The sequence below is a fragment of the Geotrypetes seraphini genome, chromosome 12 (assembly GCF_902459505.1).
Source record: "Geotrypetes seraphini chromosome 12, aGeoSer1.1, whole genome shotgun sequence".
NCBI classification, from domain to species: domain Eukaryota; kingdom Metazoa; phylum Chordata; class Amphibia; order Gymnophiona; family Dermophiidae; genus Geotrypetes; species Geotrypetes seraphini.
This window is the reverse complement of record NC_047095.1, coordinates 21,082,439-21,109,975: the sequence shown is the minus strand read 5'-3', so window position 1 is coordinate 21,109,975 and position 27,537 is coordinate 21,082,439. Positions and strand designations below refer to the sequence as shown.

General features: G+C 43.6%; 1 long non-coding RNA gene across 2 annotated transcripts in view; it reads left to right on the top strand.

Moving 5' to 3' along the window:
• LOC117346895 overlaps window positions 1-27,537 on the top strand; it is a 112,693-nt gene that overhangs the window by 3,584 nt on the left and 81,572 nt on the right. The window lies entirely within an intron of this gene.

The window sequence follows — 27,537 nt, the reverse complement described above, 5'->3', positions numbered from 1 at the left end:
TTTCTACCTTTTGTTGTCTCTGGTTTCTGCTTTCATCTTCTTTTCACTCTCTTCCTTCCAGCGTCTGCCCTCTCTGTCTCTTCAATCCAGCATCTGCCCCTTCCATCTACTGTCTGACCTCTCCCCTTCCATATGGTATTTGTCTTCTTTCTATGCCCCTCTCCCCTTTCCATTAAGCCTATGCCCCTCTCTCCTTTTTACACGATTCACTCCAGCTTCACTGCTCTCTTCATTTTTATTTCTCCTACACCAGATCTAGCTTCTTTGTCCCTCTCAATTTCTCTGCTGACCCTCCCTTCCCATCTCATTCCTATCTCTCCCCTTCCCCTCCTCTAATTTCCCTGCAAGCTGTTTCATTCCTTTTTTCTTCTCCCTTCCCTCCTCCCCCTGTCCAGCAGCATCTCTCCTTCTCCCTCCCTCCAGGTCCAGTAGCAGCTGTCCCTTTTTCCCCCCTTACCCAGCAGCTTCCCAGACTCCTTTCCCTCCCCCCCTCCCAGCAGCATCTCTCCTTCTCCCTCTCCAGGTCCAGTAGCAGCTGTCCCTTTTTCCCCCTTACCCAGCAGCTTCCCTAGACTCCTTTCCCTCCCCCTCCCAGCAGCATCTCTCCTTCTCCCTCTCCAGGTCCAGTAGCAGCTGTCCCTTTTTCCCCCTTACCCAGCAGCTTCAAAGACTCCTTTCCCTCCCTCCTCCCAGCAGCATCTCTCCTTCTCCCTCTCCAGGTCCAGTAGCAGCTGTCCCTTTTTTCCCCCTTACCCAGCAGCTTCCCAGACTCCTTTCCCTTCCCCCTCCCAGCAGCATCTCTCCTTCTCCCTCTCCAGGTCCAGTAGCAGCTGTCCCTTTTTCCCCCTTACCCAGCAGCTTCCCAGACTCCTTTCCCTTCCCCCTCCCAGCAGCATCTCTCCTTCTCCCTCTCCAGGTCCAGTAGCAGCTGTCCCTTTTTTTTTTTTTCACCATGCCAGCAGTTTTCTCCCCTCCCAGCAACTCTCCTTACTTACCAGCACTGCGTTTCAATAAGGCAGCCTCGGGTCCTTTGTTGGGTCGCACCGCCTCTGAGGAAAGCGGAAGTTGCATCATCAGAGGCGGCCCGACTCAGCAAAAGCTCCAAGGCTTCCTTCCTGAATCGCTGCACTTGTAAGGAGAGCCGCTGGGAGGGAAGAAAGCACAGTCGGAGGCTCCCCATTATATCTTCGGCCCTGCGCTCCTCGATCTTGCCGGTCCTGCGCGGACCAGCAGGAAATTGAAGAAGTTAATCTCGCCGGTCCTGTGTGGACCGGCAGGAATTTTCTGCGAACCGGCACCGGTCCGCGGACCGGCGGTTGAAGAACTGTGTCCTAGACTATTGCAACATCCTCTACCTCCCCTGCCCTGCAATAATGATTAAACAACTACAGACAATTCAGAATACAGCTCTGAGACTCGTCTATTCATTGAAAAAACATGATCACATTACTGAGGCATTCATCAATTCTCATTGGCTTCCAATCCAGGAAAGAATACAATTTAAATTCTACTGTATACTATTTAAAACTATAAATGGAGACATCCCAACCTACCTAAACAACCGCCTCATCCAAACCACCTCTACCAGGCATAGAAAAACATACACCCCATTCACTTACCCCCCAATCAAAGAAGTAAAGCGGAAAAAACTATACAACGGACTACTGGCCACTCAGGCAGCGAAGATAGACAACCAAGTCTCCAACCTGTTGACAACAACCCCAGACTACAAGATGTTCAGAAAGGAAATAAAAACTATACTCTTCAAGAAATCCCTTAATAAAGCTTAATACCATGATAAAGCTTAACCCCCCTCTTACCATCCCCTCCCTAACCCCAGATCCTACTTTTCCCTCTTTTGGAAACCTTCTCTGATCTAACGTTGTAACCCTTCTTCCATAACTCTTTTTGTAATCCGCTTTGAACCGAAAGGTAATGGCGGAATAGAAATCTGTAATGTAATGTAATAGTTTGACAAATGGTACAGTTCCTGCGGAGTGGAAAATTGCTATTGTTTATCCTATCATTAAGAAGCATTCTCTTGATCCAATGGTGGTATCTAATTTCCGTCATTTATCCAATCTTCCATTGTCTCTACAATTGTAGAAGGTTTAGTATTTCAGCGGTTGTCTCGGCACTCAGAATCTTCTAATTTGCTTCATCCATTTCAATCTAGATTTCGTAAGTTTCATTCAACGGATACAATTTTGGCATCCTGAATTAATGTCATTTATAGTTCCATAGATCATGGTAATGCTGTATTAATAATATCTAAGAACATAAGAATTGCTGCTGCTGGGTCAGACCAGTGGTCTATCATGCCTAGCAGTCCTCTGGTCAAAGGCCTAGTGCCTAGCGCAAAGGCCTAGTGCCTGCTAGGCCTAGTGCCTATCAATGCCTAGAAGCGTCCCTCTGGTCAAAGACCAGCGCCCTAACTGAGAGTAGCCCTACCTGCGTACATTCCGGTTCAGCGGGAGCTTGTCTAACTTTATCTTGAACACCCTTAAGATTTCTCTGCAGCATTTGACTTAGTGAGTCATTCTCTAGTTATAATCTCATTTATAAGCATTAGGAATTATAGGTACTGTTCTTAACTGGTTTAAATCCTTTTTATTTGATACGACGTTTAATTCGTCCTTTTCTTCTGTCTTTTCGCCTCTTTGCAAACTTACATGCGGGATTCCAAAAGGTTCAGTTCTTTCCCCTTTATTATTTAATATTTTTTTAAAGTTCACTTGCTTTAAGGATCCAAGAGTTACAGATTAAAAGCTATTTTTATGATGATAATTTTTTATGGGTTTTTCCACAAAATTTGACCAATCTTGATTTAGGTTTACTTCAAGAATGTCTTGATATGATTGACAAACGGGCACTCCAAAATAAATTGGTTTTGAACCCGCAGAAGACTACAGGGATGTGTATTACAGGATCTTCCAATTTTCCATCTATCGCACCTTCCTTACATTCCCAGCCCATTCAATTATTGAATACTATGAGATATCAAGGGTACAATTATATTCCCCATTAACTTTCCATCCTCAGATAACTTCGGTTATCAGATCTTGTTTTTATTCTCTTCGTAAAATAAGATCCATCAGGTCTTACATTGATAAATCTTGCTTTGAGTCTCTTTATGCCTTAACCCCTCTTTTACTAAGGTGTTCTAACCAATTAGTGTGCGCTAATCGAATTTGCACGCGCTAAACACTAATGCGTCCATAGACTAACATGCATGCTTTAGCATTTAGCGCGCACTAAATCGATTAGTGCACCTAAAGAGGGCCTTAGTCACTTCTAAATTAGATTACTATAATATTTATACCAGGCTCCCAGCAGCAGTAATTTAAAAAATTACAAACTGTGCAAAATACTGCTGTTAGAGTTCTTACTAATGTGCATAGAAATGACCATATTACTCCTGTATTCAAGGAATATAATTGGCTTCCAATTAAATTTAAACTGATTCATAAGGCTTTAACTTTAGCATTTAAGGTTATACATTCTGGCCAACCTTGTTATTTATCAAAATGAACGCTGACATGTTGGGGCATAATAATTTATTCAAATTAGTTTGGGATCCATTAACGACTTTTGTTACTTTGGTATAGTTGTCTTTTACCTTTAATTTCCTTTAGATTTATGCACACATCCAGGGAAGGGTGGGAGGGTGGGTTATCTCCTTTGTTTTATCCCTTGATTGAATGTACTGGAAGGGAGGTGGGGGGAGGGGGGGTAATTCATTTTGTATTGTTACTGATGGATTGTAAGTGCTGATTCTGTTTATTAATGTATGCAGACTTTTATGCACTTTCTATTAGCCTTGAAAATTTAATGAAGTTAAAAAAATAAAAAACTTTTGGTCCCATATTGCCAGCCTAGAATTTGAGATTATCCAGTCCTCATCAATTATCTTCAGTGCATTATGTTAACATCTACTCGTAATTCTGCCTTTTTTGCTTCAGTCCCGTACTTATAGAACCCCCTCTCATTTGAAATTTATTCTGAATTATCTTATCCTAAATTTAGAGCTATTTTTAAAAACTTATCTTTTTAATTTACCATTTCCTTAGAGACATTTTCAGGATTTTGTTTTGCAGCCGCTATTAGACTTTTTTTGTTTAATTTTTATCTTTTCTTTTTAATGAAATGGTGTTCTTTTCCTTTTATTGTTTTTATGTAAACCTTATTGATGCTAAAACAAAATGCGGTCTATAAATGTACCTATTGCCTCATTCTTTATGTCAGCTATTTACAGTATATACACTAGTGTTAATTTTTTCTTATTAATGTAATTAAGATTGCATAAGATTGGGTGTATTTTAATGTTTAAAGTTGTCTTTGATTGTATATATAAAATGTAAATAATAGGGCTGCTCATTGATTAATCACAATTAAAATTTTTAATCGCATAAAGCACAGCCCCCCCCCTCACATTTCCTACAGTGGCAAATATAGACAGCAGAAGTAAATTCTCAGAATTGACATGTTATAATTACTAAAATGAAAATAAATCATTTTTCTTACCTTTATTGCTTGGCAATTTTATTTTTCTAATAATTTTGTTCCATCTTTGAAAACAGAAACACGGTTTATTTTCATTTTAGTAATTATGTTGTTAAGAACTCAAGCTGGTAGGAAACAGATATAGAAATAAATATAACAATCTCACTATGAAGCAAATGTAGGTATAAATAAATCTGAAACCACCCAAACTATTAAAGCTAAAAGGAAACCCACCACCTCCCTGTTTGAATATGGGTAGATGGTTACTGGGGTGATCATTGGTATAAAAAAAAGCCCCTCCTTTGCTACAAATGTAAGGGTGGCTTCTTGCAAGGGTTCATAGCCACTTCCCCATATTCAAACAGGGAGATGGTGGGGGTTCTAAGGTGGTTTCAGATTTGTTTACACCTGCATTTGATTCATGGTAGGATTATTGTACTTGATATAATATTAATATCATTTAGTAATTATAACATGTCATTTCTGAGAATTTACTTCTGCTGTCTATATTTGCCATTGTACAAATATAGAAGGAAATGTGTGTGTGGGGGGGAGGCGCTTTATGCGATAAACAATTTTAATTGCAATTAATTGATGTGCAGCCTTAGAAAAAATAATAAAATGACACAGCAGTTTGGGCTTTAAAATCAATAGATTTTTTTGGGGCTCAATAAGGATCTACTCCTCTGTTGACTGAACAGAGTGGAGGTTTGGTTATGAGAATAATGAATGTTTGCCATTGAATTCTGTTCTGATTCAGCCTTGCTGGCTAACAGGATATAAGAATATAAGAAGGACCATCTAGCTAACAGGATATAAGAATATAAGAAGGACCATTGGACCATCTAGTCCACTACTACTACTATTTATCACTTATATAGTGCTGCACTGCACATTTTGACATTTAATGGACTGTCCCTGCTCTGAAGAGCTTACAATCTAACTTGGACAGATCCTGTTTCCAACAGTGGCCAGTCCAGGTCACAGTAACTGGCAGAACCCCAAATAGTAGCAAAAGAGAGGGAGTTCTAGGTAACAAAAAGGGGCAATTTATTTTTGATTTTCAACTGTTCCCTCTGGATCTATAATTTATGTGAGTGAAGGCAGATCTGGAGAAATCAAATGCATTCAGCTACGTGAGATTTAAGAAATTAGCTTACAGTTCTCTTAAAGCCTTTAATTGCAACCTTAAAATTAGCAAACTGCAGGCAGACACTCCCAGGGAGTGAGACATAGAGCAGTATTCAGCTCTGTGCATGAAATTAGTTGATGGCTGTGGTTTATTACCTTTGTATTTCTAACAAGAGCAGCTGAAATCCCCTCCATTTATTTCTGTATTCCTTGTATTACAGGAATACACCTGAATCTTGTAATCAATAACCTTTAAATACTTTCTCTTAATATCTGTCAAAATGCCAAGGATAATTCATGCATCGACATTAAAAGCAATTTAGCTCCACCTTGCATTTTGTCTTGCTGAGAGTAATAGAACAGAGAAAAAGACTCATTGGCTACCTGCTACTTTAATGAGACTCTTCTCCCATTTTGTGTTATGCTGAAAACCCTTTGGTAAACCAGGTCACGAATTTGCAAAATGGCAATTAAGACAGCTGCACCTTCTCTGGCAGGTCACCGAGCTGGAGCCTTTTTGAACTGTAGTAAATCGATCCTGGTTTCTCCCTGCAGTGGAAGGTGGAGGCTAACACTGCCCCCAAGCTGGTAAATCCAAGGTCTCAGATAGCATTTGTTATGTTACTATGAGACACTAACAACTTGTATAAATGTGCTGTCTCACAAATATATATCCTTGCATAGGTATTCTAGAGAAAAACAGGGGTCTCAAGTGCTCCCGGCCAGAGGCTTGAGGTATACTTCAAAGCCACTGACTGATACTGTGAGCTATCATCGGTCCCGTTTATGTTCTCTATACCAATGACTAATGGTTTTTATATTTACATTCTCTTCTTACGTTTTTACGTTCTTTTTTATTTTTTTAAAAAGTATTTTACTAAATCAGTTCTTTTGCCAGTCTGTACAATTCAAAATTACTTAGCTTTTTTTCTTCCTCATTAACTCTTTATTCTCCCTCTCATTAACTCTACGGAAGATCTCCGTTTCGCACCCGTTCATTAACAAAGGGCTTCTTCAGGAAAGCGCTAAGGGCCGCTGTTACTATGTTACTATGAGACACAGAGGAATAGTCCCAAAACTAAAGTGTGCCTTTAATGTGCTCGCTTAGTGTGCATGTATTTTAGCGGCAGATTATTAAACCGGCTTATCATTTTTTCTGAGTTTTCTAGCAGTCTCCGATACTGCCATACATATGTAGTTCAACAAGGTCATTAATAATAAAATGCACTCTGAGCGATTCTCTACAATCGCCGAGTGATGCCCTATCCGCACTGTGCGAGAACTGAAGGCACCATTTGGAGGGCAGCGCTGGCCCAGGCAGGCGGGCGGAAAGCTTGCACCTGCTGGCTGAAAACACCATTCAGAGGATGGCGCTAACACCGCTGGACCACCAGGCAATGGGAGAGGCTTAAGGAGGTGCGGAACAGGACGGGAAGAGGTGGCGCGGGCCCAGGCAGGCGGGCGGAGGACTCGCGCCTGTTGGCCAATGCACCGCTGGCCCACCAGGCAATGGGGGAGATTTGAAGAGGGACGGGACTGGGCGGGGGGTGTTTTAAAAAGGGACGAGGGTTACAAAAGGTACTGGGGATATTTTTAAAAGGCCCGACCGGGGAGGGGGGGTGTAAAAAATTTATATCTTTGTTGCATAAGATGCATCAACATTTCCACCCACTTTCAGGTGGAAAAAAAGTGCTTCTTATGGAGCGAAAAATACAGCTTTAACCAAAGTGGGTTATAGAAAAACATACATAATTAAAATCCTGTCTTTTGACATAATTGTTTTGCAAATTCTGACTGCAACAATCATTTTGGACAGTATAAATTTAGAATATTAACAAAATAAACTGGTACATTTGCAAATACCTGCTGATGAATCAACAGCAAGAATGCATAGGTCACTCTGTATACTTCTGGCAACCAATGATGCTCTTTCAAAGTAGTTTTAATATGGGCAGATTTGGGTGCTCCCATGATCAAGCAGGTTGCCCCATTCTGAATTATTGGCAAAGCTTGAAACCTAGTAGATGACATTCCTAGATACAATGAATTGCAGTAATCAATTTTCACCAACCCAAGAGTTTGAACCACCATCCCAAAGTCCAGTGCAGGTATCATACTATTAAGTTTACTTAAAAATGAAGTTGAAAAAAAGCTGCTGATATTACTTAGGCCCTCTTTTAATAAACCAAGGTAGAGGTTTCTACTGCGGCTTGGGGTTACGGTAGACACCTCTATCGCAGCTCAGCAAAAGAGGGCCTTAATTTGGGACTTGGATCCTTTGTGTAAATCCTTCTCAAGTGTAGAGAAGTACTGAATATCATCATCATACATTCTGAATGACACATTCAACTCCTTAAATACCAAGCCCGACGAGGTCATGAACACAGTAAAAAGTAAAGCCGATAGTGCTGAACCTTGTGATACACCCCCATTTATCCAAAATCTACCAGAAACATCTGTATCTTAACTTGAAAAGATCACCCTTTCAAATATGAACTAAACCACTGTCAAAATGTACAGTGCTAGTATGTACACCTTTCAGCGCTATATAAGTGATAAGTAGTAGTAGTAGTAGTAGTGTCAGTCCTTGATTGGGGCTACAGACTGCTGCTGTCCTTTCTGGAGTCTGATGCATGCACACCTTAAATCCAGCCAGTAGGAGCCACTGTTGAGTAACAGTTGTGTGATCTCCATACAAGGGGCAATGAACTGTGATTCATTTTTTCAACTGATGTGAAGACCAAACAATTTATCGAACAGGCAATTAAAACCCATGCCTGATGTTGCCACATGTTGCCTAAAAATAGGCTGTGTCAGGGGTTAACAACTGTTACATATCTTAAAAACAATTACAGCATAAAATAACCATTAAGTTAAAAATATTTGGTTATGACTGAAATCATAAACAATAATACAGGAGACCATAGGACACTAAAAAGAAAAAAAATATTTGTGGTTGCTAATATTATAATCACAATTATCTTCAATAGAAACAATATTAAACTAAAAACAAGAATTAATCTTCAGATGGGAATGATCTGAATAATATTGAACTAAAAGCATTGGTGAATATTAATTAGAAAAGGTTATGTGAAAATAAAAGTCACCACTTACCCAGAAGGAGAGCAATAATCCAGAGATTGTTTCTAAAACCAGAACACATCCTTCCTGTCTCATATCGCATCCCTTTCAAATATAATATTTTTTCTCACCAGATTCTAACGAGTGGTCTTCCCTCTTTTTTATATAATCTCTTGGTCCCATACTTGCCGCAAAGAACCCTACGCTCTTCACAACAGCAGTAATTAGTCATTCCTTCATTCTGACAACTTTTCCTTGATTGTCATTGGAATTCTTCATTTTCTGTTATGGCTCCTACTTTCTGGAATTCTTTTCCTTTTTATCTCTGTTCAGAAAAATCATTTGCGTCGTTCAAGATACAATTAAAAGCATATTATTTCTCCTTGGCCTTCTGCTCTTAATTTACTTTTCTTTGATGGTAACCTTTCCTAAAAGTTTCATTCTTGGTTTCCTCATATCAGTGTGGGCAGAACTAATTTTCTGTTTCCTCCCCTACCATATTGTTCACCCCTCTCCCCAATCTTTTTTTTTTTTTATTGTAACTGCAGATTCCTTTCTTTCTTCATGTTTTCAATTGTATTTTACGTTTTGTTTAATTTTTGTTCCCTACCCTATTTTTATATTGTTTATTTTACATTTTTATTGTAAATTGCTTAGCTTTACCTTTGGTTTTATATTTGCAGTATATTAAATAAAAAATAAATCAAACTTGTTGTAATTACACAATTTTTAGCTTTTTTGCATTTTAGTAACCTTTGACCTTTGCGGTTCAGCTATATCTTAACTACCGTCAAGTTTGGTTTTATCTGCTACACTAGTGTACTCTTATTGAGGCTGCTGTGGCTGTATTACCTGCTTCTCTGCAAGGCTTGTTATCCTTTGTTTTATTAATTATGTCTGTACAAATGTTGTTTTACTGGTGAATTATGCTGCTCTGTATTTTTAGATTTGCTCAAGCTCTGTTTAGGGGGAAGTATTCTGTGTTGTTTCCCTCTGGGTAAGTGGTGATTTTTATTGACACATCCCTTCTCTAATTAACACTCACCAATGCTTTTAGTTCAATAATGTTCAGATAATTCCATTTGAAGATTAATCGTTTTTAGTTTAATATCATTCACATTGTTTCTATTGAAGATAATTGTGATTATAATATCAGTAACCTCAAATATTTTTTTCTTTTTAATGTCCTATGGTTTCCTGTATTATTGTTTATGGTTTCAGTCATAACAAAATATTTTAACTTAATGGTTATGTCATGTTGTAATTCCTTTTTGTTGTTTTCAATATATATTTTTGTTTATTTAACAGCGGTTATTTCCTGACACAGACTATTTTTAGGTGAAATGTGGCCACATCGGATGTAGGTTTTAATTGTCTATTCTTCAATAAACTATTTGGCTCTTACATCACTTGATGTGTCTGGTCAGCTCCATGTGTGGTTACAGGAAGTGATGTCAGAGGAAGAGCCGACACTGATGCAACAGCAGCTTGATGCTCGTGCCAGGAACGTTACAGAGATATGGGGACAGTGAAGCGGCACGCATGCGTGGCAGGGGGGGGCAGGAAAGGAGCAGGGGGGTGGAGAGGAAGATGGGTGCCTGCACCCTAGAGGTCTGCACGGGAATGAGGATTGCGGGAATCCCGCGGGGATCCCCCCAGGTCTACGGGACTCCTGTGGAGATTCTCCCCCCCGGCTCACGGGACTCCCATGGAGATGGAACCAGGGTTCCCGAGGCCTGGAAAGAGAATTAGTAGAAGATAGACAAAAACAGAAACTGGGACCAAGATATTGGAAAAACAAAATCTCCCATCAGCTACAGCAAGGGAGATGTTCATTTTGAGGGAGCCTAAGCTCAAAGTCGGAGGCCCAACCCCTTCTCATGGTTATGCCACTAATTGTGTTTAGTACAAATGAAGTACTTGCTGAGCTTGTTTTGGGGTTTCCAGTTCAGTTTTGGCACATTTTTCTTATGCAACCATTGTCCTGAAAAGCGCCTCTCTCAATTCTGCATTAAATGATTTTAATGCTGTATTGTTTGATTCTTTACTTATTGCTGCATTAAAAATCATTTGTGGATCTTGGAAGGACCTCTCACAAGTTACCTATGTCAGATGGTGGAACAAGATTTGTTTGCTCTACAGATATGAGCTTTATATTGCCAAAAAATCCAGCTCTTATTTATTTTAACAAGAAATGGTCAACCCTAATTTCTATTCTAATTCTTTCCGGTGATGTATGCATCTCTTATATCTGTTCACTGTTATTTAAGAACATAAGAACATAAGCAATGCCTGTGCTGGGTCAGACCTGAGGTCCATCTTGCCCAGCAGTCCGCTCACGCGGTGGCCCAACAGGTCCAGGACTTGAGCAGTAATCCTCTATTTATACCCTTCTATTCCCTTTTCCAGCAGGAAATTGTCAAATCCTCTCTTAAATCCCAGTACTGTATTCTGCCCTATAAGCGCATTCCAAGTGTCCACCACACATTGGGTAAAGAAGAACTTCCTGGCATTTGTATTGAATCTGTCCCCTTTCAACTTTTCCGAATAGCCTCTTGTTCTTTTATTTTTTGAAAGTTTGAAGAATCTGTCCCTCTCTACTCTCTCTATGCCCCTCATGATCTTATAAGTCTCTATCATATCCCCTCTAAGTCTCCTCTTCTCCAGGTAAAAGAGACCCAGTTTCTCCAATCTCTCAGCGTATGAAAGGTTTTCCATCCCTTTTATCAGACGTGTCGCTCTTCTCTGAACTCTCTCGAGTAACGCCATATCCTTCTTAAGGTATGGCGACCAAAACTGGACACAGTATTCCAGGTGTGGGCGCACCATCGCCCAATACATCGGCAGGATAACTTCTTTCGTCCTGGTTGTAATACCCTTCTTGATTATACCTAGCATTCTATTCTCTCTCTAAGCGGCCACTGCGCACTGTGCCGTCGGCTTCATTGACCTGTCCACCATTACCCCCAAGTCCCTCTCTTGGGTACTCTCATTCAATAACATCCCTCCCATCGTATAGTTGTACCTCGGGTTTCTGCTTCCCACATGCAATACTTTACATTTCTCAACGTTGAACTTCATTTGCCATTTTGTCACCCATTCCCCTAGTTTGTTCAAGTCCCTTTGCAATTCCTCACAGTCCTCTTTAGTCCGAGCTCCCCTAAATAGTTTGGTGTCATCTGCAAATTTTATTATCTCACACTTCGTCCCTGTTTCTAGATCATTTATGAATATATTAAATAGCAGTGGCCCGAGCACAGAGCCCTGCGGAACACCACTCGTGACCCTCCTCCAGTCAGAGTAGTGGCCCTTCAACCCTACCCTTTGTTTCCTACCTGCCAACCAGTTTCTGATCCATCTATGTACGTCTCCGTCCACCCCATGGTTCTTCAGTTTCCGGAGTAATCGTTCATGAGGCACCTTGTCAAAGGCTTTTTGGAAATCAAGGTATATGATGTGTATGGGGTCACCTCTGTCCATCTGTTTGTTAATTCCTTCGAAGAAGTGTAGTAAGTTGGTTAAGCACGATCTCCCCCTGCAGAAACCATGTTGGCTGGTTATCAGAGGTTTGTTTCTTTCCAAGTGATCATCGATGTTTTCTTTTATCAGTGCTTCCGCCATTTTTCCGGGAACCGAGGTCAGACTCACTGGTCTGTAGTTTCCTGGGTCACCTCTTGATCCCTTTTTAAAGATGGGCGTGATGTTGGCCGTCTTCCAATCCTCCGGGATCATGCCTGTTTTCAGGGATAGATTGCATATTTGCTGCAGTAGTTCTGCTATCTCCTCCTTTAGTTCCTTCAGAACCCTTGGATGGATTCCGTCCGGACCTGGAGATTTGTCAATTTTTAGTTTATCTATCTGCCTGCGCACATCTTCAAGGCTCACTTCCATGAATGTTAATTTTTCTGCTTGATTTCCATTGAAGAATTGCTCAGGTTCCGGTATGTTGGTTGTGTCTTTGTTTGTAAATACAGACGAAAAGAACATGTTTAGTCTTTTCGCGACTTCTTTCTCCTCCTTCACTACTCCCTTCCTGACTCCATCATTCAGCGGTCCCATCTCCTCCCTAGCTGGCTGTTTCCCTTTAACATATCTGAAGAACGGTTTGAAATTTCGAGTCTCCCTGGCTAACTTCTCTTCATACTCTCTTTTGGCTTTTCGAACCACACGGTGACATTCTTTTTGATACTTCCTGTGCTCTATCCAGTTTCCTTCAGTTTTGTCCTTTTTCCATCTCCTGAATGAATTTTTCTTATTACTTATCACTTCCTTCACTATTTTAGTCATCCATATCGGGTCCTTTATTCGACTCTTTTTGCTCCCCTTTCTGAATCTGGGGATGTACAGATTTTGCGCTTCGCTCACCGTGTCCTTGAAAAAAGACCAGGCATGTTCTACCATCCTCCATTTCTTGGAAGTGTTCCTAAGTTTCTTCCTTACCATTTTCCTCATTGCTTCATAGTTTCCTTTTCTGAAGTTGAAAGTTGTCGCCATGGTTCTCTTTCCTTTTGGTATTCCTGCTTCAACCTTGAACTTGATCATGTTATGGTCACTGTTTCCCAACGGTCCCACTATTTCCACTTCCTTTGCAGGTCCCATTAACCCATTTAGGATTAGATCCAAAGTGGCATTTCCTCTCGTCAGTTCTCTAACAAGCTGCTCCATGAAGCAATCTTGTGTAGCCTCCAGGAATTCTGTTTCCCTAGCGCATTTTGAGTTTCCAAGACTCCAGTCTATCCCGGGGTAGTTGAAGTCTCCCATAATAACTGTGCAACTGTTTTTGCATTCTTGTTTCATCTGGGCTTCCATTTCCTTATCGATATCTCCGGTTTGCCCGGGTGGACGATAGTATAGGCCCATTTTTATTTCATGTCCCTTTCTACCTGGTATTTTAACCCATAGCGATTCCAGCTTGTTGGTCGTCTCCGCTGTGTCTATTCTTGTCGATTGTATGGTTTCTTTTATGTATAGGGCTATTCCACCTCCTTTCTGTCCTGACCTATCCTGGCGATAGAGCTTAAATCCCTTCAGTGCTGTATCCCATTTGCTTTCCTCATTCCACCATGTTTCAGAGATTCCAATGATGTCTAAGTCTTCTGCATTGGCCACGGCTTCTAATTCCCCCATTTTGTTTCCTAGGCTCCTTGCATTAGTATAAATGGAGTTTAGATCCTGTCATTTAAGTGTCTTCATTTCTTTTCCCTATGTTTCGGTCTTTAGTGTCTTCTCTTTTGGTACATTCCTTCTAACCTCTTCTTCTGGGTTAGTCGACTCCTGTATTGTCCGTTGTTTCTTCCGAGCCTTGCATTCCCTTAGTATCATCACGTGATACCTTCTTCCGAATCATCGACGCTAGGTCGACTGTCGGCTTTCTCCTTCCTCTTAGTTTAAAGCCTGTTCTATTCCTCTCTTGACATTGTTTGATAGAAGTCTTGTTCCCGCCGCGCTCAGGTGCAGTCCATCTCTCCTGTAGAGCTTGCTCTTGCCCCAGAACGTTGTCCAGTTCCTCACGAAGTGGAATCCTTCTTCCTCACACCATTTCCTCATCCACGCATTTATTGATTGTAGTTCCTCCTACCTTTTCACATCTGCCCTCGGTACCGGAAGGATCTCTGAGAACGCTATCTTCTGGGTCCTCATCTTCAGCTTCATTCCCAGGATCTTGAACTGTTCTATCAGCGTGCTCCTTCTGTAGTCTCTCCTGCTGACATCATTCGTCCCTGTGTGGATCATCACTGCGGTCTCTTCCGTCTCCGCTCCTTCCAGGATCTTCCCAATTTTGTCCACGATGTCCTTGGTTCTTGCTCCTGGGAGGCAGGTCACCAGTCGATCCTCTCTCCCTCCTGCTATGTGGCTGTCCACATGCCTTAGGATGGAGTCTCCCACTAGGATTGCTGACTTTCCCTTCTTCAATTTTCGCTTCGGTCTCAGGTCAATGTCCCCGGTGTGCTTCGCTCTTTGTTTAGATTGTATTTTATTGTTGGTTTAAATAAACTAAGACTTTAAAAAATCAACTGTCAGAAGTAATTGCTACTTTTTATGGGGACAGGTTAACTTTTATGGGGGATGGAAGGGATGGAGGAGATTCCTTGTGGGGTTGGGTGGGGATGGAGGGGATTCTGGCGGGGACAGGTGGGAACGGGCGGGATACTGTTGGGGATGGGTGGAGAGGGGCAGGATTTCTGTCCCCGCTCAACACTCTATTGCACCCTCACCATGACGGCGCTTTGGGTTTACCGTCCCCCTGCCTCCCCCTTACTATGCCACTGTTCTTACTGCACGCCCTTTATCCTCCGAACTGATTAATTCATTGCTATAAAAAGGTCACAGATTTCTCAGTTCTCCATCCTGTGAAATTTCAAGCTGTCATTCATCAGGGGATCTTTCTGTACCGCAGACGTCATTCCGCTTACCATTGTTCCGAACGCAGACTCAAGGGAATGTTGTGAACACAGGTGTGGCAAACTGTTCCCAAACCATTTCTCATTGCTTTTTAGCATTAACAATGGGTGCTCAGTCCCGCTTACAAGCATTTTGTGAGCTATAAAGTTACTTTGATCCAGTAAGTTTCTAAAAATGATTCATTGACTTATTGTGGCTTTGGTTTGGTAAGGATTGGATCAGGTCCAAATTAACAACTTTGCAGTTGTCTTCTCATCATCAAGTCGGCGAAGATGTGTTACGTTAGTCTAATTAAAAGCTCTCACCTGCAACTTGTTTGCTGATCCTTTTCACACATATTCTAGTGGACTAACTGGTAACCACACTTCTTTGCTCCTTTTTTTCACTGTTGAATTTTTACTAAGGAACAGACAATATGAACTTACAAAATGCTTAATACACACAAAACATTAAATATTAGTAAATATACAAAATGCTAAATATACACTAAACATCAAAATCTCATTCTCTAGCACTTACCAGTTCTGCACACAATCACATAGAAGGTCCCTAGTTTAATTTCTGCGCTGGGGCCAGGACTGGGAATGCCACAGGGCGTAAAGTTGTGGTAATTGCTCAATGGTGACACCTAATGGCTGGATTCAGGGCTTATGACTGTGTTGTTCCCTGGTCTAAGATTGTCAGTATTATGACCAGATTAGGTACAGGGGGAGTGGGCAAGGAGGTGGTAAAAGGTGATGCCATATAAAAGAAAATCCCACCAGAGAGGTTCCAAATTAAGGTTTATGGTGCTAAATCCTAGCTCTAGTTTTGAGTGAGCTGAAAGTACAAAGGTGCAGAGAGAACTGCTGGGTCTATAGCCTCCAAACACAGTATCTGTACCTTGTGTGGTAAACAATGATGTTCAGCAGTACTATAACAGAAATCCTGAGGTTGCTAGCAACCATAAAATAATTTATCTATCAATGTTTTTGGTAGGTTGCTAAATGGCCACCAAGTTTCAGCTTAGCTAGCCTTTAGTAAGCAGTTGAGTTACCAATAGGTAAAATGGGCACCAACAGAGCTAGGGAGGAAGGCCTAGAGATGCTGACTGGCACAATTTTTTTAAACCACAGGAGCAAGGTTTTATACTGCTCCCACAGGGCTGTAAAAGGCCTTGCTCCTGTTCCTGCGGATTTCCCGCAGTTTACCGCGGAGACCCATTCTCTACTTTAAGCATTTATAGAAGATTTTTAGCTCTATGATTCATGTCTCAGGTGACACAAAAGCACAGAAAGAACTTCCTTGCCTTAAGGCCATGAGTTTTGCTACCTTTATATTGAAATTTCATGCTAAATGTTGTGTAACTTACACTGGTAAAAATTCTCTTCTCTTTTCTTTCAGCCTAAGCAACTGTCAGATTTTGTGGTGGCTAGGGAAATAGATATTTTGGCTTACTCTCCCATAAATTTGCACATTCCAGTTGCAGGCTTAGCCATTTGAATCTGCTTCTCATTTAATATTTTTTTCTTAGATGGATAATTATCCATTTTTGCTATTATGGTATTTCTTGTGGCCCTTCCTAGTTTGATTATGGACTATAAAGATGATGTTAATTTTCCTCGATTAGCATATCGCAAACTGTGTGCCTCATGACATTTCAGGTGTGCCACGACACACTGGGGAGGAGGAGAGGCGCCAGCTGATTGTCTACAGGACATGACTCTTACAGCGAGAGGCACATCCTGTAGACAATCAGCCTGCACCAGTGCCTCTCCTTCTCTCTGGCCCTCTTCCTTACTGGCACCCACCACTGGCAGCTCAGGGCCCGTCTGGAGGGACTTTGTGCATGCGCAGATGTTGACATGATGATGTCACACATGTGTGTGATGTCATCACAGCGTCGTCCACACACGTCTGGATGCCTTGAGCTGCAGCCACTATGTTTAGTGTGCCATGACCCAACAAAATTTGCGGGACACTGTCCTAGAAGATTTGTTAGTATGTATTTTTTTTTACGTATTCCACATATAACAAAGGTGAAAAGAAGAGCAATGGCCAGGGGGAGAGTATGGTGCTATAGCCTCATCACCCTGAGGTTGTGGGTTCAAACCCACGCTGCTCCTTGTGACACTGGGCAAGTCACTTACCGTATTTTCACGCATATAACGCGCGCGTTATACGCGTTTTTACCTACCGCGCATACCCCTCGCGCGTTATATGCGTGAGCGCGGTATACGAAAGTTTTCAAACATAGTTCCCACCCCGCCCGACGCCCGATTCACCCCCCCAGCAGGACCACTCGCACCCCCACCCCGAACGACCACTCGCACGCGCTCCCACCCGCACCCGCATCCACGATCGGAGCAAGAGGGAGCCCAAGCCCTCTTGCCAGGCCGACTCCCCGACGTCCGATACATCCCCCCCCCCCCGGCAGGACCACTCGCACCCCCACCCCGAAGGACCGCCGACTTCCCGACAATATCGGGCCAGAAGGGAGCCCAAACCCTCCTGGCCACGGCGACCCCCTAACCCCACCCCGCACTACATTACGGGCAGGAGGGATCCCAGGCCCTCCTGCCCTCGACGCAAACCCCCCTCCCCCCCAACGACCGTCCCCCCCCCAAGAACCTCCGACCGCCCCCCCAGCCGACCCGCGACCCCCCTGGCCGACCCCCACGACCCCCCCACCCCCCTTCCCCGTACCTTTGGAAGTTGGCCGGACAGACGGGAGCCAAACCCGCCTGTCCGGCAGGCAGCCAACGAAGGAATGAGGCCGGATTGGCCCATCCGTCCTAAAGCTCCGCCTACTGGTGGGGCCTAAGGCGCGTGGGCCAATCAGAATAGGCCCTGGAGCCTTAGGTCCCACCTGGGGGCGCGGCCTGAGGCACATGGTCGGGTTGGGCCCATGTGCCTCAGGCCGCGCCCCCAGGTGGGACCTAAGGCTCCAGGGCCTATTCTGATTGGCCCACGCGCCTTAGGCCCCACCAGTAGGCGGAGCTTTAGGACGGATGGGCCAATCCGGCCTCATTCCTTCGTTGGCTGCCTGCCGGACAGGCGGGTTTGGCTCCCGTCTGTCCGGCCAACTACCAAAGGTACGGGGAAGGGGGGTGGGGGGGTCGTGGGGGTCGCCAGGGGGGTCGCGGGTCGGCTGGGGGAGCGGTCGGAGGTTCTTGGGGGGGGCGGTCGTTGGGGGGGAGGGGGGTTTGCGTCGAGGGCAGGAGGGCCTGGGATCCCTCCTGCCCGTAATGTAGTGCGGGGTGGGGTTAGGGGGTCGCCGTGGCCAGGAGGGTTTGGGCTCCCTCCTGGCCCGATATTGTCGGGGAGTCGGCGGTCCTTCGGGGTGGGGGTGCGAATGGTCCTGCCGGGGGGGGGGGATGAATCGGACGTCGGGGGGGGGTGAACGGAGAGTCGGGACAGCGCACGGAGAGGCGGGGCAGTGCACGGAAGTCAGGGGGGTGAACGGAGAGTCGGGACAGCGCACGGAAAGTCAGGGCAGTGCATGGAAGTCAGGGGGGGGTGAACGGAGAGTCGGGACAGCGCACGGAGAGGCGGGGCAGTGCACGGAAGTCAGGGGGGGTGAACGGAGAGTCGGGACAGCGCACGGAGAGGCGGGGCAGTGCACGGAAGTCAGGGGGGTGAACGGAGAGTCGGGCAGCATGCGCGGTATAATCGTGAGCGCGTTATACCAAAGTTTTTGTGCTTATCATCGTGATTTCTGCGCGCTATACACGTGTGCGCGTTTTATACGGGTGCGTGTTATTTGCGTGAAAATACGGTAATCCCCCCATTGCCCAGGGACATTAGACAGATTGTGAGCCTGCTGGGACAGACAGGGAAAAATGTTTGAGTACCTGAATAAATTCATGTAAACTGTTCTGAGCTCACGTCAGCTGTTTCCTATGAGTGATCTGCACAGGGCAGGAGTATAGGAAGATTGCTTCTGCCCCGAAAGCCCACTAGACCACCAGGTATGGTTCCAGGGAGTCTCAGAGGGCTTAAGGTAAGGTCTGGGATTTTGGAGGGTGGGTCAGAACCGGCCTGAATATTATTTGTGGTGCTCTGCCCCTAACCCCCGCGAATATTGAGGGAGAAGTGTACAGCAAAAGCAGCTAGCTTGTAAGGGAATATTAGATCATGAAGGAGCAAAAGGGGTGTTCAGAAAAGACAAGGCCTAGTGGACAGAATGAATGAATTCTTCACTTCAGTTTTTATGGAAGAAGATGTAAAACATCCATCTGTATCAGAAATAGTTTTCAAGGGTGAAGTTACTGAAAGAAATCTTGGTGAACCTGGATGATATACTGAGACATATCTACGAGTTAAAGAATGATAAATCGCCCCAGGATACTGAAAGAACTCAAACATGAAATTGCTGATATGCTGTTAGTGTTGTTAAAATCATCCGTCATACCCGAAGATTGGAGGGTGGCCAATCTAGTGCCAAATTTTTTAAAGTGTTCCAGGGGTGATCTGGGAAATTACAGACTGGTAAGCCTGATGTCAGTGCCAGGCAAAATAGTGCACATAGACATAGTTTAATGGGACAATCAGCATGGAATCAGCTAAGAGAAGGCTTGCCTCAACAATTTGCTTCATTTTCTTGAAGGTATGAATGAACATATGGATAAAGGTGGATGTAGCTTTTCTAGATTTTCAGAAAGCTTTGACAATGTTCCTCAAGAGAGACTCCTGAGAAAATTAAAAAGTCATGGGATAGGAGGCAATGTTCTGTTGTGGGTTAGAAACTGGTTATTGAACAGAAAACAGAGGGTAGGGTCAAATGGCCATTTTTCTTAATGGAGGAGGGTGAGTAGTGGAGTGTTGCAGGGATCTGTACTGGGTCCGGTGCTATTTGATATAGTTATAAATGATCTGCAGATTGGAACAAGAGGTGACCTTAAATTTGCAGATGACACAAAACTTTTCAAAGTTATTAAAACACATGCAGACTGTGGAAAACTGCAGGAAGACCTTAGGAAATTGGAAGACAGGGCATCTAAATAGCATATGAAATTTAATGTAGATATCAGTGACATCATAAGTGACACGGCAGAGGGAAGGCCACAGTGGAGCAGGCTGCAAGCAGCCTATTCAGAGCGCTGCTTCTACCGGCCAGCCACCACTGCTGCTGCTGGAAGTATGTCGGGTCTCACTGGGAAAGGGCGGGGGGGGGGGGTGTTGGTCACTGAATCGGTGTGTCTGGTTTTTTCATAGAATGAATCAATTAGAATGAATTCACCAAAGTGAATCGGGCAGCACTAGTGCATAAGGTATGGGTAGGCAATTCCGGTCCTCGAGAGCCGGAGCCAGGTCAGGTTTTCAGGATATCCACAATAAATATGCATGAGATAGATTTGCATCTCAAGAAGGCAGTGCATGCAAATCCATCTCATACATATTCATGGTGGATATCTTGAAAACCTGACCTGGCTCCAGCTCTCGAGGACCGGAATTGCCTACCCCTGGCATAGGGGAAAGATTATATGAGTGCTGCCATCTCACACTAGGATTTAGCCAGTATTCGGTGTCTGCAATAGCCTGCCGGGCCACTGAATTTCACTTTAGAGGAGCTTCGCTGCTCTTAAGTTCTGAAATGGTGAAGATAGCTTTCAGCAAGTTTCCATCTGCTTTTCCCTTCTCTCCACAAGCTCTATCTCACAGTGACTCACAGCCATAAAGGGATTATCGAAATTCTTTTCCAGGTGCAGTCTGGTCAAAGTGTCATACTCGAGCCTGCAGATAATTTGTAGTGCAGCAAGACTGTATATTTCATAACCAAGAACCTTTGGGAAGGCTATTATTTAAATTGTGTGTGTACTTAAGGAAACACAGTATCCCAGAATCCTGAAAGAAAACAAGGGTCTGGTGAAAACCAGTTTCTGTTGTAGTCTCCTTTTCCGAAATGACTCATTAATGTAGGACATATCACAAAGTACTATGGACCCTGAATCTGACTGAAACATTATTAGTGATGAGATCATCGAGGACATCATGCAGAATCCACATTTGGGGATGTGACCAGATTGGAGAGAGGGGAAGTGGGAATTGTCAACCTACAGCTCCCATTGAGCCTGTACTATTTATTTATTCAATTTTCTATACTATTCTCCCAGGGGAGTTCAGGATAGTTTACATGAATTTATTTAGGTATTCAAGCATTTTTCCCTGTCTGTCCTGGTGGGTTCATAATCTAAGGTACCTAGGGCAATGGGGGAATTAAGTGACTTGCCCAGGATCACAAGGAACAGTATGGGTTTGAACCCACAACCTCAGGGTGCGTAGGCTGTAGCTTTAACCACTGTGCCACAATCTCCCCTATTTAAGGCCACATGAGTTGGGGGAGGATGGAAATGTCACTGGGGGCCCTGCAGCTGTTGTCTTGCCATCACTCTTTGCCACCTGTACTGCAAAAGGGCTATTTCACCACCAGATACCCTCTGGTGCAATGTTGGATGCTCTATTTGACATTATGCCCATTTGGTGATATTATCAGCGGTGCCAGATTAAGAGCCAGAAATTTGCATTAGATGCATTGAATACTGGAGGCAGAGAAGGAGCCCCCTTCCCTCTTTTGGGTCGAATCAAATCTTTAGGAGTCTCTTTTCCCCTATGAAAGGCTCCTTTTCATCTGTTCCAGTTTGTATGCAAATGAGGATGCAAATCAGTTGAGTAAATTCATCACAAAGGTAAAGTTCCCCTTCATATCCTAACAAAACATAACACTTTGCCAAGTTCGGGATAGTCTTCCTGTTTCCACTCACCTAGCATCTTGGATAGACTCGGATCTTCCTGTTCACTCCCGGGCATCTATTCCCGTCCCTTGGAAATACTTGGGCTAGTAAAGCTCTGGGCATCCATTCCTTGAGGAAGCTCACTCCCTCATGATGGGACATATATAGGGTTACTAGATGTCTGGGAAAACCCAGACATGTCCTCTTTTAGAGGACTGTCTGGGTGCTCGGAGGGATTTCCAAAACTTGACTGTTTGTCTGGGTTTTGGAAGGTCCTAAGCTCGGGGCCGCATCTGGAGGGCCTCTGTGCATGTGTGGACGTTGTCATGATGATGCCATATGCATTCATGCATGCACATGATGTCATTGCATTGACATCATATGCATGCACATGATGTCATTGCATTGACATCTGCACATGCGGAGAGGTCCTTCAGACACAGTCCCAAGCTCAGGGAAGGAGACATGAGGTTCATATGGGGGAAGGGATGGGGACGGAGCAGGGCAGGGCCAAGTGTCCTCTTTTTTAAAGAGGAAATCTGGTAACCCTAGACATGCAAACCATCACAAATACCCTTTGAAGATTGTCTCTTAATAGGAATTCCCTGTTTGTTTGTTTGTTTGTTTTTTACACAATGGGGAAAGGAAGAAAGAGAAAAATTGTTGGGCATAGAGAGAGAGAGAGGAATGAGGCAGAGATACATGGGGAAGAGAAGGATGAGAGGGAGAAATGTTGGATATGGTGGTGGAGAGGGACAGAATGAAAGGGATGCAAGGGGGAGGAATGTTGGACATAGTAATGGAGTGAGAGATGTGGCATTGTGCTGGAGAGGGGTAATAGAAGGAGAAATGGGCATGGGGCTGGTGGGCAGTGGTGAAAAATGCTGCACATGATCTGGGGGATGAGAGATGGAAAATGTTGGATGTGGCAGTAGAGGGGGTGGGAGAGATGCCTGGATCTCTCAAGACATATGGACAGAGAGAGAGAGAGTGCGAGAGGGAGACATGTTGCTAATAGGGGTGGAGGAGAGAGGAAGAAAAGTTGGACTCCTGGAGGGACAGAGATGTTTGTTGGGGAAGGGAATGAGGTTGGAGGAGATAAAGCGTGCAGGAGGCAGAAAGAAAGAAATATTGGATGCACAGTCAGAAGGAAGTGCAACCAGAGACTCATGAAATCACCAGACAGCATAGGAGGAAAAATGACTTTATTTTCAATTTAGTAATCGAAACGTATTTGTGTTGAGAATTTTTATCTGCTGTTTATATTTTGCACTATATCTGTCTATTTTTCTATAGTTGTTACTGCATATTTTAAAGTCATCTGCCTTGACCTCTTTGAACCCCCCCCAAATATAAATGATAATTAACATTTTCTGTACGTACAGTGTGCTTGGTGTTTTTTTTAAATTTTGTGGCTACCATTATGTATTAAGATTATATTGTGTGTATATGACAAATGGATGGAAGAAATTGCATAACAATTAGTACTATTATTCTGAAGGGTGGGGCCAGGGATGGAGCCAGGGCGGGTCTGGGGTGGAGCTTGGCAGGGGTACTTGGTTGATATTTGTTAGACTTAGGGGGCACTTGGCTTGAAGAAGTTGAGAAACACTGATCAAAGGGAGAAGAAGGGATAGAAGATGGCATGGCCAGGCAGACTGGATAGACCATATCATTTTATCTGCCTTCATTTTCTCTGTTTCTGAATACAGTGAGATATACACTACTTTTCATGTACATTTTATCTTATGTCTTCTTACACTGAGGCCTAAATGATTTGTAAGGTTCACTCAGTGGGGCTCCTGGCACTCCACACACCCAGGCTTTAAGCCCTGGAACCGTACTACTCTTTCCTGTCCTTTGTAGTGAGTGGCTTTTGATGTGCTTTATAGGGTGAGAGGCTTTGAAAATGTATGTAGTCACCAACCTTTTTGTTTTTCTTTCATATTCTTGTGTGTTGCATTTTGTTTTGATGGTGATGAATATTTAGTTATCTTTCCAATAGTAAATCAGAGAAAGAAACAGAAGTAGAATCAAGTTTGTGATTTGCCCATTCCTAATAAGAATTCCTTTCATTTCGTACTATAGGCCTGAAAAGACAAACCTTCTTCATTGCTGCCTTTCAAAACCTGATTGCAATGTATATTGAAGTGATATAAATTATATGACTCAGCCGAGCCTCAGAAGTCAACTCAGTAACTTGTGTGTGTATGTGTGTGTTCAATAAGACCACAGTTAATGTCAACCTTTTTAAGAGCAAATCTGTGTATTATACCAGTTAATGGACTATTTGGTAACATGTGTTAAGCTTGCTGCAGAGTTGGTTACTGGTCTTTGTTGTTAAGTCTATGTTTGCCATGCTATGCTAAGCTTGTATATATGACTTATTCCCCTCTTTTACTAAGGTGCGTTAACCGATTAGCGCACGCTAACGCGTCCACAGACTAACAACATGCACGCGTTAGTGTTTAGTGTGCGCTAATTCAATTAGCACGCACTCATCGGTTAGCGTACCATAGTAAAAGAGGGCCTATGTTTGCCATGCTAAGCTACCATCCTATGTTTTGTCATACCATGCTCATCATGCTATGTTTGTCATGTTATGTTTACCATGTTTTGTTATGTATTTAGACTTGTAACCCGTTCTGAACTTTTTGGGAGGATGGGATGCAAAACCAAATAAATAAATAAGTCATATGGGGACAAACTTGGAGAACTTAATGTGTGTACTCCAGAAGAACGATGGAAGAGAGAGGATCTTCTTGGCGATAAGGGATAAGGGAGAGTCCCTGGACATCATGTATTTAGACTTCAGTAAGGCTTTTGATAGTGTCCCACACCGTAGGTTACTGAACAAGATGAACGCGATGGGCCTAGGAGAAACACTGACTGCATGGGTAGAAGACTGGCTTAGCGGTAGACTCCAAAGGGTAATGGTAAACGGTATTCCCTCAAAAACGTCGGAAGTGTCCAGTGGAGTGCCACAGGGCTCGGTCTTGGGCACAATACTATTCAATATCTTTGTAAGGGATCTGCTTCAGGGACTTCGAGGTAAAATTACATTATTCGCCGATGATGCTAAACTATGCAACATTGTAGGCAGCGCAGCAGAACCTGATAGCGCAATCATGCCTGGCGCTATGGAGCAGGACTTACTTTTACTAAAACAATGGTCCAGTACTTGGCAACTGAATTTTAATGCCAAAAAATGTAAGGTTATGCACCTTGGTAGCAGAAATCCAGGCAGAACATACACCCTGAATGGTGAAAACCTAACCAGAACTGTAGCAGAATGGGACTTGGAAGTAATCATCCGGGAAGATATGAAAGCTGCGAATCAGGAGGAGAAAGCAACAGCAAAAGCTAGACAAATGCTGGGCTGCATCAGAAGGAGCTTTATCAGTCGTAAGCCTGAAGTGCTACTGCCATTGTACAGATCAATGGTGAGACCTCACCTGGAGTACTGTGTTCAGTTTGGAGGCCACATTATCAAAGAGAAGTGAAGAGAATGGAGTCAATTCAGCGAATGGCCACTAGGATGGTCTCAGGACTAAAAAATCTCCCATATGAAGAACGTTTGAGCAGGCTGCACTTATATTCTCTCGAAGAGCGGAGGGAAAGGGGGGACATGATAGAAACATTCAAATACATCACGGGCCATATTGATGTGGAGGAAGAAATCTTTTGTCTTACGGGTCCCACGGCGACAAGAGGGCATCCGCTAAAACTCAGGGGGGGAAGATTTCATGGGGACACCAGGAAGTATTTCTTCACCGAAAGGGTAATTGATCGATGGAATGGTCTTCCACGTCAGTTAGTCGAGGCCAGAACCACGCTCGACTTCAAGGGACGATGGGACAGACAGGTGGGGGTCGCTCCAGAGGAATGCTTAAAAGATGGATTCCCGAAGGAGGGAGGGAGGAGGGAGGGTTCTTGAGTGGGCAGACTTGTTGGGCGTCGGCCCTTTTCTGCCGTCATACTCTATGTTTCTATGTAATGTACAGGAGGTGAGTCTTTTTCAAATGAAGGAAAACTCTGGAAAGGAGAGGGCATAGGATGAAGTTAAGAGGTGATAGGCTCAGGAGTAATGTAGAAAAATACTTCTTTACAGAAAGGGTGGTAGATGCGTGGAATAGTCTTCCGGTAGAGGTGGTGGAGACAAAGGACTGAAATGCACACTAATGTATTTATTCATTCAATTTTCTATACCGTTCTCCCAAGGGAGCTCAGAACGGTTTAGATGAATTTATTTAAGCATTTCTACCTGTCTGTCCCGGTGGGCTCATAATCTATCTAATGTACCTGGGGCAATGGGGAGATTATGTGACTTGCCCAGGGTCACAAGGAGCAGTGTGGGTTTGAACCTCCAACCGCAGGGTGGTGAGGTTGTAGTTTTAACCACTGCAGCACATAAAGCCATTTACTAGCACAGCGCAGATCATCTCAGTACTTAACTTTGGTTGCCATTTATTGACTCTACCCCTTAGTGTTACCTGAATCGGTGTGCCTAACTGCATTGCATTTAAAAATGTTTTCTACATTAACTGAATGGAACGCTGATGTGAATGCTTCCTACAACCAACACATAGATTTTGCAATAAGTACATGCTAATTTTGGCAATTAATATACAGGAAATACAAAATCTTACCACACTTTAGCAAATGGACTTACATGATGGCAAATAAACTACTACCAGTTATTATTTCTATAGCGCTGAAAAGATGTACGCAGCGCTGCACATTTTAACATACGTACAATAGACAGTCCCTGCTCAGAAGAGCTTACAATCTAATTTAGACAGGACATTACAGGGTTGGGGAGATTAAGGTAGAGAAAATAGGTATTTGACAGCAGTGAGTGGAAGTTAAGAGTTGAAAGCAGTTTCAAAGAAGTGGGCCTTTAGCTTGGATTTGAACACTGCCAGGGATGGAGCACAACGTATTAATTCAGGCAGCCTGTTCCAGGTATATGGTGCCGCATGAAAGAAGGGACGGAGTTTGAAGTTGGCAGTGGAAGAGAAGGGTACATATAAGAGGGTTTGCCCGATGAGCCGAGATCACGAGGGGTAGCATAGGGGGAGATAAGTGAGGAGAGATATCGGGGGGCTTCAGAGCGAATGCACTTGTAAGTCAGCAAGAGGAGTTTAAACTGTCTTCGGAAATGGACGGAGAGCCAATGAAGTGACTTGAGGAGAGGGGTAATGTGAGAATAGCGGCTCTCACAGAATATGAGTCGTGTAGCAGGATTTTGAACGGATTGAAGAGGCGAGAGGCGGGTGCGCGGGAGGCCGAGAGAAGTACATTGCAGTAGTCTAAGCGCGAGGTGATAAGAGCGTGAAAAATGGTTTTGGTAGTGTGTTCATAGAGAAGAGGACGGATTTTGGTAATATTATAGAGGAGGAAGCGACAGGATTTGGTGGTTTGTTGGATCTGAGCAGAGAGAAAGAGAGAGGAGTCAAAGATCACTCCAAGGTTGCAAGCCGACGAGACAGGGAGGAGGATAGTGTTATTCACAGAAATAGAGAACGGTGAGAGGGGGGAGGTGATTAGGGTTGGAATTGCTGCTCCATGCAGGTTACCCCATAAGCCTTTATAAAGTATGAGTCATTTAACTTTTAGGGCACTTTGGAGTATAATCTGTAGATCAAAAAATGGAAGAAATGATGAACAAATACAGTGATGTACAAAATACAGTATCTGTATATAC